The 12,895-nt window shown below is 46.9% G+C and overlaps 1 protein-coding gene across 2 annotated transcripts in view; it reads right to left on the bottom strand.

Moving 5' to 3' along the window:
• The window catches only part of GSK3B (glycogen synthase kinase 3 beta), a 702,432-nt gene that overhangs the window by 435,905 nt on the left and 253,632 nt on the right, over positions 1-12,895 (bottom strand). The window lies entirely within an intron of this gene.

Genomic DNA, 12,895 nt, shown 5'->3' with positions numbered 1-12,895 from the left:
GACTATATAACAGTACTCTTCCAAAGCGGAGGCTAACCAGCAGATGTTGCAGTTGTCTAGAAAAGCGTTTATCACTGCCTACCCTACATTGGCTTGTTGGCATGCTAATCCAGCCACACAATAGTGTTTGGTAAATGTGTGTAGAGTAGACCACGTTGACGCTTTGCAAATGTCAGCTATAGGAATGTTACCTAAAAAAGCCATATAGGCCCCTATTTTGCGAGTGGAATGCACTCTCGGGGTATAGATAAAGTTCTTTTGGCTTTTGCATAGCAAGTTTGAATGCACTTAACAATTCACCTTGAAATGGCAGATTTAGAAATAGGATTGCGTTTGTAAGGTGGTGTAAATGAAACAAACAGTTGCTTTGTTTTACGAAAATCTTTTGTTCTTTCGATATAATCCAATAAAACTCTTGACGTCAAGTGTGTGAAGGACTTGTTTGGCTACTGAATCAGGTTGAGGAAAGAACACAGGTAACTCAACTGATTGGTTAATATGGAAAGCAGAAACCACTTTGGGATTGGTGCAAAGAACTACCCTATCTTTATGGAGCTGAAAGAACGGTTCTTCTAAAGTTAATGCCTGTAGCTCACCAACTCTCCTTAATGAAGTGATTGCAATGAGGAATGCAACTTTCTAAGAGAGGAACTGTAAAGGACACTTATGTAGTGGTTCAAAGGGTTGACCCATAAGTCTTGAAAGTACAACATTAGGGTTCCACACTGGTGCCGTTGGAATTCTTGGTGGTATAACTCTTTTTAAGCCCTCCATAAATGCTTTAGTGACAGGAACTTTGAACAAAAACAAATGTAGTTGGTTTTGCAAATACGCAGCGACTGCCGCAAGATGCAACATAATGGATGTGTAAGCTTGCTCACACTGCTGTAGGTTTAAAAGGTAACAGACAATGTTCTTAACAGAAGCATCTAGAGGTAGAATTGTGTTATTGCAGTAAACCACAAATCGTTTCAATTTTGCTGCAAAGTAAGCTCTGGTAGTAGGTTTCCTTGCTTCTTTCAGAATAGTCATACAGTCTGGTGGTAAAGTTAAATACCCAAACCCTATGATTTCAGGAACCAAATCGCTAAGTTGAGCTCCTTGGGATTTGGAGGTTTGAATTTTCCATGGTTCTGAGTGAGGAGACTGGAGGTGAGATGTGGCTTTTGATGTGGAACTACTGAGGGCTCTAACAGAGTGGTGTACCACGGTTGATGGGCCCATGTGGGAGCTACAAAAATCCATGTGAGTGATGTTTGCCTGAGTTTCTGAACTAGAAGTAGGAGTGGGAGAGGCGGAAAAGTGTAGGCAAATATCCCTGACCAATTCATCCATAGGGTATTGCCTTTGGAGAGAGGGTGTGGGAATCTGGAGGTAAAGTTTGGGCACTGTGCATGGTCTACTGTGGCAAACAGATCTATTTGCGGGTATCCCCATTATTGAAAGTATGGAAGGAGAACTTGGGGATGAAGTTCCCACTCATGTATTTGCAGTCTCCTTCTGCGGAGGTCGGCAATTTGATTGTTCACTCCCGGGAGGTGTTCAGCCAGAAGGTGAATCTTGTGATGGATTGCCCATTTCCAAAATTGTCTGAGACAGACATGACAGTTGGAGAGTGTGTCCACCCTTGTTTTTGTACATAGTACATTCCTGTCATGTCGTCTGTGCGGACTAGGACAACTTTGACTGCGAGATGAGACTGAAAAGCTTGCAGACCTAGAAACACTGGTAGAAGCTCTAGATAGTTGATGTGGATGCGTCTGAGCGTCGCCCCAGAGACCTTGGATTGTGTAATGATGGAGATGTGCACCCCAGCCGGGGGGAGAGGAGTCTGTTGTTAGCACAACCTGTGGAACAGGGTCGATGAAGGGCCGCCCTTTTGATAAGTTTTGTGTGTTCCACCACTGCAGAGAGCGATGAGTGCGGCTGTCTACCAACACTAGATCTGTTAATTGACCCTGTGACTGATTCCACTGACTTACTAAACATTCTTGTAATGGACGCATGTGTAGTTTTGCATGAGGTACTGTTGCAATGCATGAAGCTATCATTCTCAGTAGGCGCAAGAAAATCCTGGCTGGCAAGGTTTGATTGGTTTGGAACTGCAGCAATAGAGTTTGGATATTAGAAATTCTGGCTGCATTGGGAGGAGCTAGAGCTGTGTGATTGTTGAGAGTGGCTCCTAGATAAGATTGTATCTGCAAAGACAATAGGTGAGAATTTTGAATATTTACATGAAACCCAGTAGGTGAAGTAAGTGTAGCGAGGTCTGAGTGTTTTGCAGACACTTTTGGTATGTGCTGGAGTTGATGAGCCAGTCGTCTAGGTAGGGGAAGACATGAATTTGTCGTCTTCTGAGATGAGCTGCTACCACTGCTAGGCATTTTGTAAATACACTGGGAGCAGTAGTTACTCTGAATGGAAGTACTTTGAACTGATAGTGTTTGCCTGCTATCACAAATCTGAGATACTTGCGATGAGCTGAATGAATGGGAATGTGAAAATATGCGTCTTTTAAGTCCAGTGTGGACCAATAAAATGTTTTGGTTTTTTTTAAAACGCCTAGCTGTAGGAAAGGAAGAACCTGGTGAAGCGTTACCAAATGGAAATGTTCTGTATGTAGTGGTTTTAATTCTCCAAGTTCCAAAATAGGTCTAAAGGAACCATCCTTTTTGGGAATTCCAAAATACAGAGTTAACCCCTGAACCTTGGTACTGAAATGAAACTGGTTTTATGGGTCCCTTTTGTAAGAGAGATTGCACCTCTTGTTTGAGTAACTACAAATGGTCAGAAGACAATTTGTGAACGCGAGGTGGAATGTTTGGTGGATTGGAGGTGAGGTCCAGGCATTAACCATGTTGTAGAAGGTCTAGGGCCCATTTGTCGGTTGTTATAGATTGCCAAATGGGGAGAAACTGTTGAAGTCTTCCCCGGACAGGTGTTGAGTGATCAGAGGGAAGTGTGGGCACGTCACTGTTTATTAGAGGGAAGGGGTGTTGCGCCTTTACCCCTGCCTTAGGAATAGTTGCCTCTGTATCCTCCCTGTAGAAACCTCTAGAAGAAAAGGATTGGTTCTTGCCCTTGTAGGAGGAAGCATTTGGGTCTGAGGATGTGGTTTTGGACCCTGCTCTGTAAAACGAGCGGCGAAAAGAGCCTCTATTAAATGGGGACTGGAGCGCTCCCATGGATTTTGCCACTTCAGTGTCCTTTTTCATCCTTTCTAAGGATTGGTCGACTACAGGACCAAACAGGTGTTCCGTGTCAAAGGGTGTGTGCAAAATGGACTGATGAACCTAGGCTTAAACCCCCAGATCATAAGCCCTGCATGCCTTCTAAGGAGAATTCTGGTATTGAGCTCCCTAGCTGCAGTGTCAGCTGCATCTAAAGCACATCTTATTGAGGAGTTCTAGATGAGATCCCCTCTCCAACTAACTGCTGTTGAAACATTTTTTTATTATTTTCGTACCAACACCCCAATACAATTCCACAACAGCCCCAGCCCGCCACCGGAGAGTGTTACACATGACATTGCAACTAGTTGTGCATAAGAAAAGTCACCCTTCCCGCCTGGGCTCCCCCCACCCTCTCCCTCCCTCAACCCATGTCAGTGTGCCCCCATCTACCTATCCTCCCCCTGATGTGACCCCCCCCATTACTATGATTCGCGTATGGGTACTCAAACCTATCTCTGGCAGCTTGGGCTTTCCCCCATGTCCAACTGCGTCTCATGTGTCCACCCATCATCCTGGCCCCCCTCCTACTCCCCACTTGTCGCTTCCTCCTGTCGATCGGGTATACTCCCTTCTGCTCCCGTGTCGGACACCAGCCCCTGAAGTTCCACCACCAATGCCTCCCATGCACGGGCCGTCGCTAATGCCTTTTCGTCATTCCTCCTATGCGCTAATTGCAACCGAAGTGTGCCCTCTGCGCCTGCCCATTTGGCAAACGCCATCCTCCACCTCAGAAAGCTAGGCCCCACCCGTGATTTCCAATGCATGGTTAGCTCCCTCTTAGCCATAATCAACCCTAAGTCATAGAACTTACTGGTAACCTTTGTTCGGCGGGTGTGGGGGAACCAAATCAACAGGCAGGCCCCCATTTCCGAAGCAATGGTGCGGTCTGTCACCTGGTTTAGGCAGTCTATGACGTCTTCCCAGTAGTTACCCAACTCCGCGCATGACCAAAACATATGTCGAAAATCAGCCCCATCCCCCCCACAGCGCGGGCACCGAGAGTGTGCACCCCCAAAATATTGCAATATCTTAACTGGCGTCAAGTAAGCCCTGTGTAGTGTAAAAAACTGGACCAGCTGAAACCGGGCATTACGCGTTCCCTTCCAGGGCCGCCGCACCAGCGCTGACCATGTCGACTCGGGGATGGGCTTCCCAAGGTCCGCTTCCCACCTATCCCTCAACGTGTCTAGGGGCAGCAAGCATGCCGTCGACAGCCTTCGATAGAGGCAGGTAATAGCCTTGGACGTCCCCGCCGCCATAACCACCTATTGGCAACCCGCGGCTCCGAGAGCTCCACATTCCAATGCCTCTGGAGGCCCGCTACGAGGGCAGCGTGAAGTAAATAGTCTCCCCTTGGGAGCCCATAAGAGTCCTGCAGGTCCTGGAAGGGCAACAGCACCCCCTCCCTAAATAAATCGCCCACAACTTGTATGCCCAGCTCCTCCCAAACGGCTAGTCCCGACCAAATCGCCCCGGTGCGGGAGCGCCGTGCACATACCCAGGGGGATCTCCGGGGCATAAGGTTGGACTATGGCGGTCCTCTTCTGACACCGGTTACAGCACAGCCTGAGGGTGCGCTCCTCCAGAGTGAGCTGGGCGAGGTCCATCCGTTGCTGGAGGACTATGAAAGCGAGCACATGACGAGGAATCAACCTGCCCTGCGGGCCCTCTGGGCCTCTGTACTCCCTAGCCACCGCCTGTGTGAGCCATTGGAGTTGTGCTGCCAGATGGTACCACTCAAAGTCCGGGACCGCCAGGCCCCCCTCTGCTCTTCCCCTCTCCAACTAACTGCTGTGCCTTAGTTATGTGTTCATCTGAGAGATATTGGAGCAGTTGTTTCAGCTCATCCCAGCGTGCCCAGTCATACCTAGCTAGTAGGCCCTGTGTGTTTACAACGCTCCAGTGGTTATCCGCTTGAACCGCTACTCGTTTTCCACAGGTATCTAAAAGTTTGTATTCTTTATCTGGGGGAGGTGCATTCTGCGAGTTAGCTCTTTTGCAAGTATTGGACACTAATAGGGAGTCCAGAGGTAATTGTCCAATAATAAACAGGATATGATGGTGAGGGTTTATATTTTTTATCTACCCTTGGGAGTTAAAATACGTGCTCTGGCAGGGTCTTTAAAGATATCCTCTACAGGTCTCGTCATGCCTTTAGGCATAGTGTGTTTGACTTGACCTAGGTGTGGACTCAAGTGTTTCAAATAGAAAATTATCTTCTAATGTCTATGTCGTGGTACTCCATTATACTCTGCTGCTCTGGCAATGAGCTGTTGATAAGCCATATCATCATCTGGTGGTGATGGTGTTGCAGGATAATGGTCTGGCTCGTTGTCTACTGGAGGGTCAATGGTGTAATCATTCCATGGGACTGCAGGAAAATGAGTATCATCAATCTTATCCACATCTGGATCTGTATGTGGAAATGACCGACGTGTTGTGTAATGGATTTTCAATTATTAATTGTGGAGAAGATGATGGATGTGGAGAGAGTTGTGGGGCAGGATAAACAGGGCTAGTAGCCATACCCTTCTTTAAGGGAATCTTATCAGAAATGTCCTCTGCAGGAAGCGTGCGTTTTGCTGGATTTTTAGCCAAAATGTGTCCAGTATCAGGATTAATATAAATGCTCTTTTGTTTGGGGTCCAATTTTGCCTTAAGAACGTCTAAAATTGATTCTGGAGGCTGGAGAACATTGTCCTTGGAGTTTGGTTTCAGCTTTGTAGCACTTTGTGTTTCGAAGTGGAGGGTTTCAGCTCCGAACCGGATTGGTCCTTGGAGCCTGATGATTTCAGATCCGAAGGCAATTTCGGCCAACGCGGCCCAGAGCCGAAAGGCTTGACTTTTTGTTTTGGTGCCAAGCCGAGTTGTGGGGTGTCGGAAACATTGTCTCGGTGCCGACCTTGGCCAGAAGGCAGAGGTGGTGCTGTAGTCGTATAAGGTTTGGAAGAGGATTTAGGGGGCAAAAGTTCTTCGGTACTCACGGCACCCTGTCCCGGAGGCACTTCTTAGGACACTAGATCAATCTCCAGATCGATCTTGGAATCGGACTCTGGAACCGAGAGGGCCTCTTCTTCGGCAGCAGCCGCTTTGTTCTCTTCTTGGTCGGATTCTTCCCAGAAAATAACTGGAGTAAGTTGGATGCTTTGGCGCTGCATTTCTAGTCGTCGAGCCCCACAATTGCATACAGTCTTCTTGGACCAAAACCACTTACAAGAGTTGCAGTCTTCCTCCTTGTGCTCCGGAGGGAGGCACAAGTTCCAAACTCTATGTAGGTCGGTGCGAGGGTACTTGGCGTGGCACCCAGGACAGAATTGAAATGGAGCCTGTTCCATGGGCAGAAGGATGGCCTGAAGCTGCAAGGCCTGACGGCCGCCCACCAGGTTTTCGATCGAAAATAGAGTTTGTCGATCTATCGGATACGTAGAGAACAGGGAAATGCGTAATGAAACCATACTGTTGAGGGTAGAGTGGATTGCGCACTGAGGGGAACCGGAAGAACGGTTTTTGAACCAGAGCGCTGCAATACACGTCCGAACCTGATGGGGAAAAAAAAAAAACATCTTTGGACATGTACTACCAGGCATCCTTATTGCCACACATCTGACTAATGTGAGACTCGCGATGTAACTTCAGAAGGTCCATCTGTGCTTCCTTTGTTCACCATCCCCTTTTGACATCTCATATACTCAATAATAGTTAGGAGCTCCAGCAAACACAAAGTGGTGTAGCAACATTTTTGCTAGTAAGGGGTTAACATTTATTCAACCTCCTAAATACAATACTAGTGTAATGGCAATCCTTTTTCACAAGACATCGTACTACCTTCACTGTCCTGTCTTTACAAAATGTTATGTTGTAGGCACTATTCAGCCCCCATTAACCTTATTTAAAGTGTTTCTAGTGCTATGAGAGATAGTTGGCTACTGCACTAGTCCCAACACCACCCAAAACCAAGAGATCCTACACAATTGCCTGAAAAACAACACAAGACTGCACATATTACATATATCCAGCAGTTCGGGTATGAAAAATAGGTACCAGTCTCCAAACCCACAACAGCATACATGTGTGTATGTGGTATTAGTATTCAGCAAAGAAGCAGTGGAGCACTGTACAGTGTCAAAGGCAAAGATACAGTGAACATGTGGAAGGAAAGGTATGAAGGGTTCTGAGACCAGATGTACGCTGTTAATATACCTCGATGTAGTGATCTTTCAAGAGGTATCTTTAGTTCTTTCCCCAACTGGATCACATTTTCGGCGGTTTTGGTAGCAGTTACTTGCATCTTGGTCAGTTTTCATATATCTTTATTTGTGCTTCACCCCAAAAACATTTTAGATCTCTCACTGCACATTCACATAATAATCACAGCATGTTGGATAAGCACTGCTAACTCAACAGCGCTTCCATGTACATTTTTAATTTGCCTTACACACTCTCACTTAGGGAGATGTGACATCAAGAGTTACAAATACAAACACAGGAAAATGTTTACAACTACAATTCTCGTATGACAGTATATAATGAACCGTGAACTAATGTTGGATTGTATTATATTATAGAGTGTGACTAAGGGAGACGTTCCCACCACTACCCCGGTTTCAGAGCGATGAAATGAAACTCGGGTAAGAGAATCTAACTATAATTTGCATGAAACGCACTCTGATTAATGAGCACACACTCTGAGTTGATTAAGGAATGTGCTTTGGAAGTGGCTTGACCTGTAAGAGAGAGTATATATGACAAACAAAGGATAACGAATGACAAGAATTCAATTGAGAACGTTTTTTTTGTAAAAGCAGGAGGCTGTTGAGTTGTGGGAGTTAGAGATGACTAAGAAATGTGTTTCCTTTGTAGGATATTCCCATGATAAGAGAAAAGCAAAGAAGGAGAGGCAATAACCACTAAATATCCCGGTAATAATACCTGAAAAAGAAGGTACTGCATATAGGGGAGGGCAATAACAAGCCCAAAGAAGAAAAGGGATCCTAATTCTGAGGAAGGCTGGTAGACCCCCGAGGGGCTCCGAGAAGGCTGAAACATGTAGATAGAATAACACTACTTTTCAGGGGGTAAAGATACTAAGAACCCTGTAAACCCCCCAAGATAATTATTTTAATCCTGCCAGGGGAAGTTAGGAATAAGGATTAGTTTAACATTAACCTAGGTAGTTTTAATCACCCTTTTTGTGTTGAGAGGATCCCGATAACAGTTGGGATAGAGGAACTGATTCAATCCTCTCAATTGTTGTGGTTCTTTAGGGAAAAAAACTAGGTGTGAGGGCAGTATTAAAAACTAAGTGGATTTCCCAAACAAGGAGAAATAAGCAGCACCCAGAGACAGATTGGTCCAGCTAATTCCCCTTTCCAGTGTGTCTATGTAGGTTGAAGTAGGGAGGCTGAAGGGGAAGGTAGAAAACCTCTCGCCCCCACCCCTAGTGGGTGTGTGTTGAAAGAGGCCCAGAGAGTGCCTGCTTGGCATCATTAAGGTGGTGGGGGTCAAATGTGTTGGAAATTCACACAGGTAGCATGCAGGAACACATACAGGGGGCTGGTGAATCAACTGGGACCGCCCTGAGCCCTTGATAACTGCTGGGTAGTTGAAGATAGGAGTGGGGTCAACGAGACCCCAGGGCTGCTCAATGCCCCAACGCAGGACTTGCCCTTATGTCAAGTGATGGCTAGCTGCAGTAAGGCAGGCAAGGATAGGAGTAGCCGAAAAGGAAATTGGGCCTGGAGGGAGGGGAAACTAATGTCTCTATAAAGGTATCTCACTCTACTGAAGAATGAACACAGTTGAAAATACCATTACCTGCTTATCTTTATTTTCTTTGCTGTTTCTAATGTTTAAAATCACGGTTAACTTCGGTATTGAAGGAATACATTGTACACAAGTACAATGTGGATGCAATATGATGTACTGCAAGGAATGCTGACAAATTAAATAAAGAGTATATATATATTTATTTTAGACTTAAATAAAATTATAGGCAGCCAGATTTGTTTAATCTTTGACTATGACAACATTTCACTTTCTGACACTTTGTGGCACTAAAGTGTGGGTGTGAAGACCTGGTTAATACCTTTAAGAGGGATCTAACGCAGTTCAGAACATAGACTTGGAACTTCACGAATAAAGTGGTGGGAGAAACGCGCACACACACGCGCGCACACGCGCACGCACGCATGCTTCAGCCATACGAACAAACCTCAGAAGATATAGGTTTTTAGCAGCTTCCTGAAATGTAGGAGGTTCTGGCATTCGCGTAGTTGGCAGGGAAGTTCGTTCCAGAGAGTAGGGGCACGGTGAATAAACGCCCTGCCACCCATGCAAGCTTTTTTGATTCTCGGGGTGAAGAGAAGTAATTTGGATCCCGGCTGATGAGGCCTAGTTGGTGTATACCTTGACAGTTTATCGGACAGGTAAGGGGGTCCTAGGCCATTGAGAGCTTTGAAAACGATGCAACAGATCTTAAATTTCACTTGTTTTCTCACAGGGAGCCAGTGGAGTTTGTTTAGAAGCGGTATCAAGGCTGTTCTGGGAGGGGCATTCACTACTAACCGAGCCGCGGTGTTCTGGACTACTTGCAATTTGTCCAGGGAGGCCTCGTTGGCAGAAGCCAACAATGCAGTGCAGTAGTCCAGTCGGCTTAACACTAGAGCTTGCATCAGTGTTTTTCGTGTGGAAGGAGTTAATAGGGGGAACACTCTAAGGAGGCTGAGTATGTGAAAGCAAGTTCCTGCCGTAGTGGTAGCATGTGCGTCGAGCACGAGTTCTGGTCAATGCGGATTCCCAGATTATTCACCGCGGTTTTCGGGGTGGGCGCAGGTCCCAGTTCCTCCAGCCATCAACTGGGTGACCAGCTTATTGCCGTGCCTTCAAACATAATTTCTGATTTCTTGGCATTGAGTTGAAGGAAGTTGGCCCTCATCCACGTGACAATGGTCTTCAAGCCTTCTGAAAAGATGCGTTGGATGTTATGGCTGGTTCTATCAAAAGAGTAAGAGCTGGTGTTGTCCACATAGGAAATGGGGCTGAACGCTAGGGCCTTCATTAGTTTGGCCAGGGGAGTGACATATATGTTAACAAGCATTGAAAATGCAATAGGCCTTGCCTTTTATTAAGTTAAAGCCATTTGCTTTGCTAATGATATTATATAGCAAAACAAATGGCTTTAACTTAATAAAAGGCGAGGCCTATTGCATTTTCAATGCTTGTTTTTTTTTCTTTTCAGTTTACATAGCGCATACTCAACACAAAGGTATTGGAGCGTTATACAAGGACACATTCATTTTTTTTTTTTTAGCAGGCACGGGCAAATTCATTGATTTGCTTAGAATCACAGGATGCTGAGCCTTCTGCAGAGCGTACATTTCTAGAGTTGCATTTGTTTCCTCGTTGCACTACTTCACTCCCACTTTTTATTTTTTAACATGCATTATTCCATTGCATAACTTCTACTGGAGGCCGCTTTTGTTCCCTGCTGTTCTATCCTTCTTCGGCAATTGCATTTTTCTGATTACTGCACAGCTCCCGCCTCCCACACTGCAGGTTTCTCGTGTACGTCCCCCCTCCCCGGGTTACACAGGCCCACTCAATGACTGCACTGCCTCTCCCCCTCATCCAGCCTTCACTGCACGTGGTCTATGAAGATCGACTCGACGGGGCGGTCCGGATGCGAGCGATTATAAGGCTTTAGGGCAAAGACGTATCGTGACCTGAAGTTTGAGGCTGGGAGGGGTGACTTTGGAGAATGCGGTAGTGTATGTGGACCAGGGAAGAAACTAGGCTGTAGCAGATAAATACAGGGGCATGCAAGCAAATTCCAGGAGAGCGGAGGCGAAGTAGGAGGATGTGGGAGACTAGGAAGTGAGGGGGGGGGGGGGGCGAAGAGGAGGCAGATGACAAGAGGAGGTACAACACGGAGGGGAGAGAGAGTACAGGCACAGCTGGAGCCGAGAATCGCCCCTCAGGGCGAGATGCGCACAAAACGAGTGGTGGGGTTGATAGACTGCACGAGTCCTGGGATTTGATAGCCCGGTGTGTTCTGGGAGCTGTAGTGATGGTTTCTCTAATGGCACTGAATGGACTACAGGGCATCATGACAATCATTTGAAACAGGATATAGTCGGGACTTAAAAGGTTAATGTCCTGGCAACGTAGATGGAGGTGCAGACGCAACATGGGAGGGCTGCACGGTGAGGTGAGAGAGAGTGGCTGCGGCTCGCTTTAGGGTCTCGTTCGGGGTAGTAAGCGCTATTCATGAGGAGGAAGGTGGGTACCGTAGAAGGTGATGGTGAGATAGGATTGAAGTGGGGGTTTGACATACGTGCATTTGGCGAGCTGACAGTGTGGATGCCGGAAGGGTGATGGAGCCGGTCAGACTTCAGAAGTGGAAAGAGAGGGGTTGAACTAGCAAGTCGGACGAGAGGGTGATAAAAAGTGAAGGGTGGGCAGGCGGAGATGGCGAGTCGAAGTGAGACCGGGAAGCGAAGATTGTGTTTCGGGACAAATGGAACTAGTGATGGGGGGGAAAAATGGGACGTGCACATGCGTACTTATCGGGAGGTGGCAGATAAGACCCTGAGGTAGAAAGTGATGTGGTGTATAGAACGTGCAGAGCAGGCAAATGGGAGGATAGAAGAGTGAGACAGAGGTGGGGGGGTGGGCAGGCAGCAAGGCGGGGACAGGTAGAGAGCGACTCGGGGAGAAGGCGAGTTAAGTGGATGGAAGGAGTCAGAACAATGGGGGCAGAGAGCCAGGGAGAGGGCGGAGGAGAAAAAAACACCCGCTTGGATATCAGTAACAAGATATTTGATCCTTTGAAAATGAAGAACTCTCGGCACCGGCTGTTTTTGACAGCCGTCCCAGTTGGACTGGCTCGCGAACCGTCCCAGTTAGACTGCCTCGCATGACTGGTTTCTTATCTTTATGGGGCCATGTGTTTGGCCCCATAAGGATAAAAAAAACGTTTACGCCAGCAGTTAGTCGGGACAGCCAGTCCAACTGGGACGGCTCTAAAAGAGAAAAGTGTACATCACTAGACGCTCTTTTCCAATGGCTGGCCACCGTTTAGCATAAACGGTGACGCCAACCAATGGAAAAGAGGGGCGGGGCTTAAAGCCCACTAGAGAAATCTCCTAAAGTCATTAAATCTCGCCAGTGAGACTGCGCATGTCTGCGCAGTCTTACGTCAGGCGAGACCTAAAAAGGGTAGGGCTCGTAGGGCTCAAGCCGGAGCCCTGCGGTACTCCCTTGGTTACTTTGGTGGTCTTTGATCTGAAAGTGCCCATAGTGACTGTCTTGAGTTCTATCTGTTAGAAAATCTGCCAGCCATTTCAATGCAGACCCTTGAACCCTGATGTCCTGAAGTCTCTCCAGTAGGATTTGGTGCGAGATGGTGTCAAATGCCGCTGATAGGTCAAGCAGCACTAAGAGTGCGGCCTGACCCTTGTCCAGTGCCATTCTGATGTTATCAGTTACCAGTGCCATTCTGATGTTATCAGTTACCTCTATCAAGGCGGACTCGGTACTGTGCTTGGCCCAGAAGCCTGACTGGGAGACATCCAGGTAATGCGCGGATTGTACAAACTCAGATAAGTACTTGTTGATATGTTTTTCTAGTAACTTGCTTTGCAGGGGGAGCAGAGAAATGGGGC

Source organism: Triturus cristatus, chromosome 8 (genome assembly GCF_964204655.1).
Source record: "Triturus cristatus chromosome 8, aTriCri1.1, whole genome shotgun sequence".
Lineage (NCBI taxonomy): Eukaryota > Metazoa > Chordata > Amphibia > Caudata > Salamandridae > Triturus > Triturus cristatus.
This window is presented reverse-complemented; position numbering and strand designations above follow the sequence as displayed.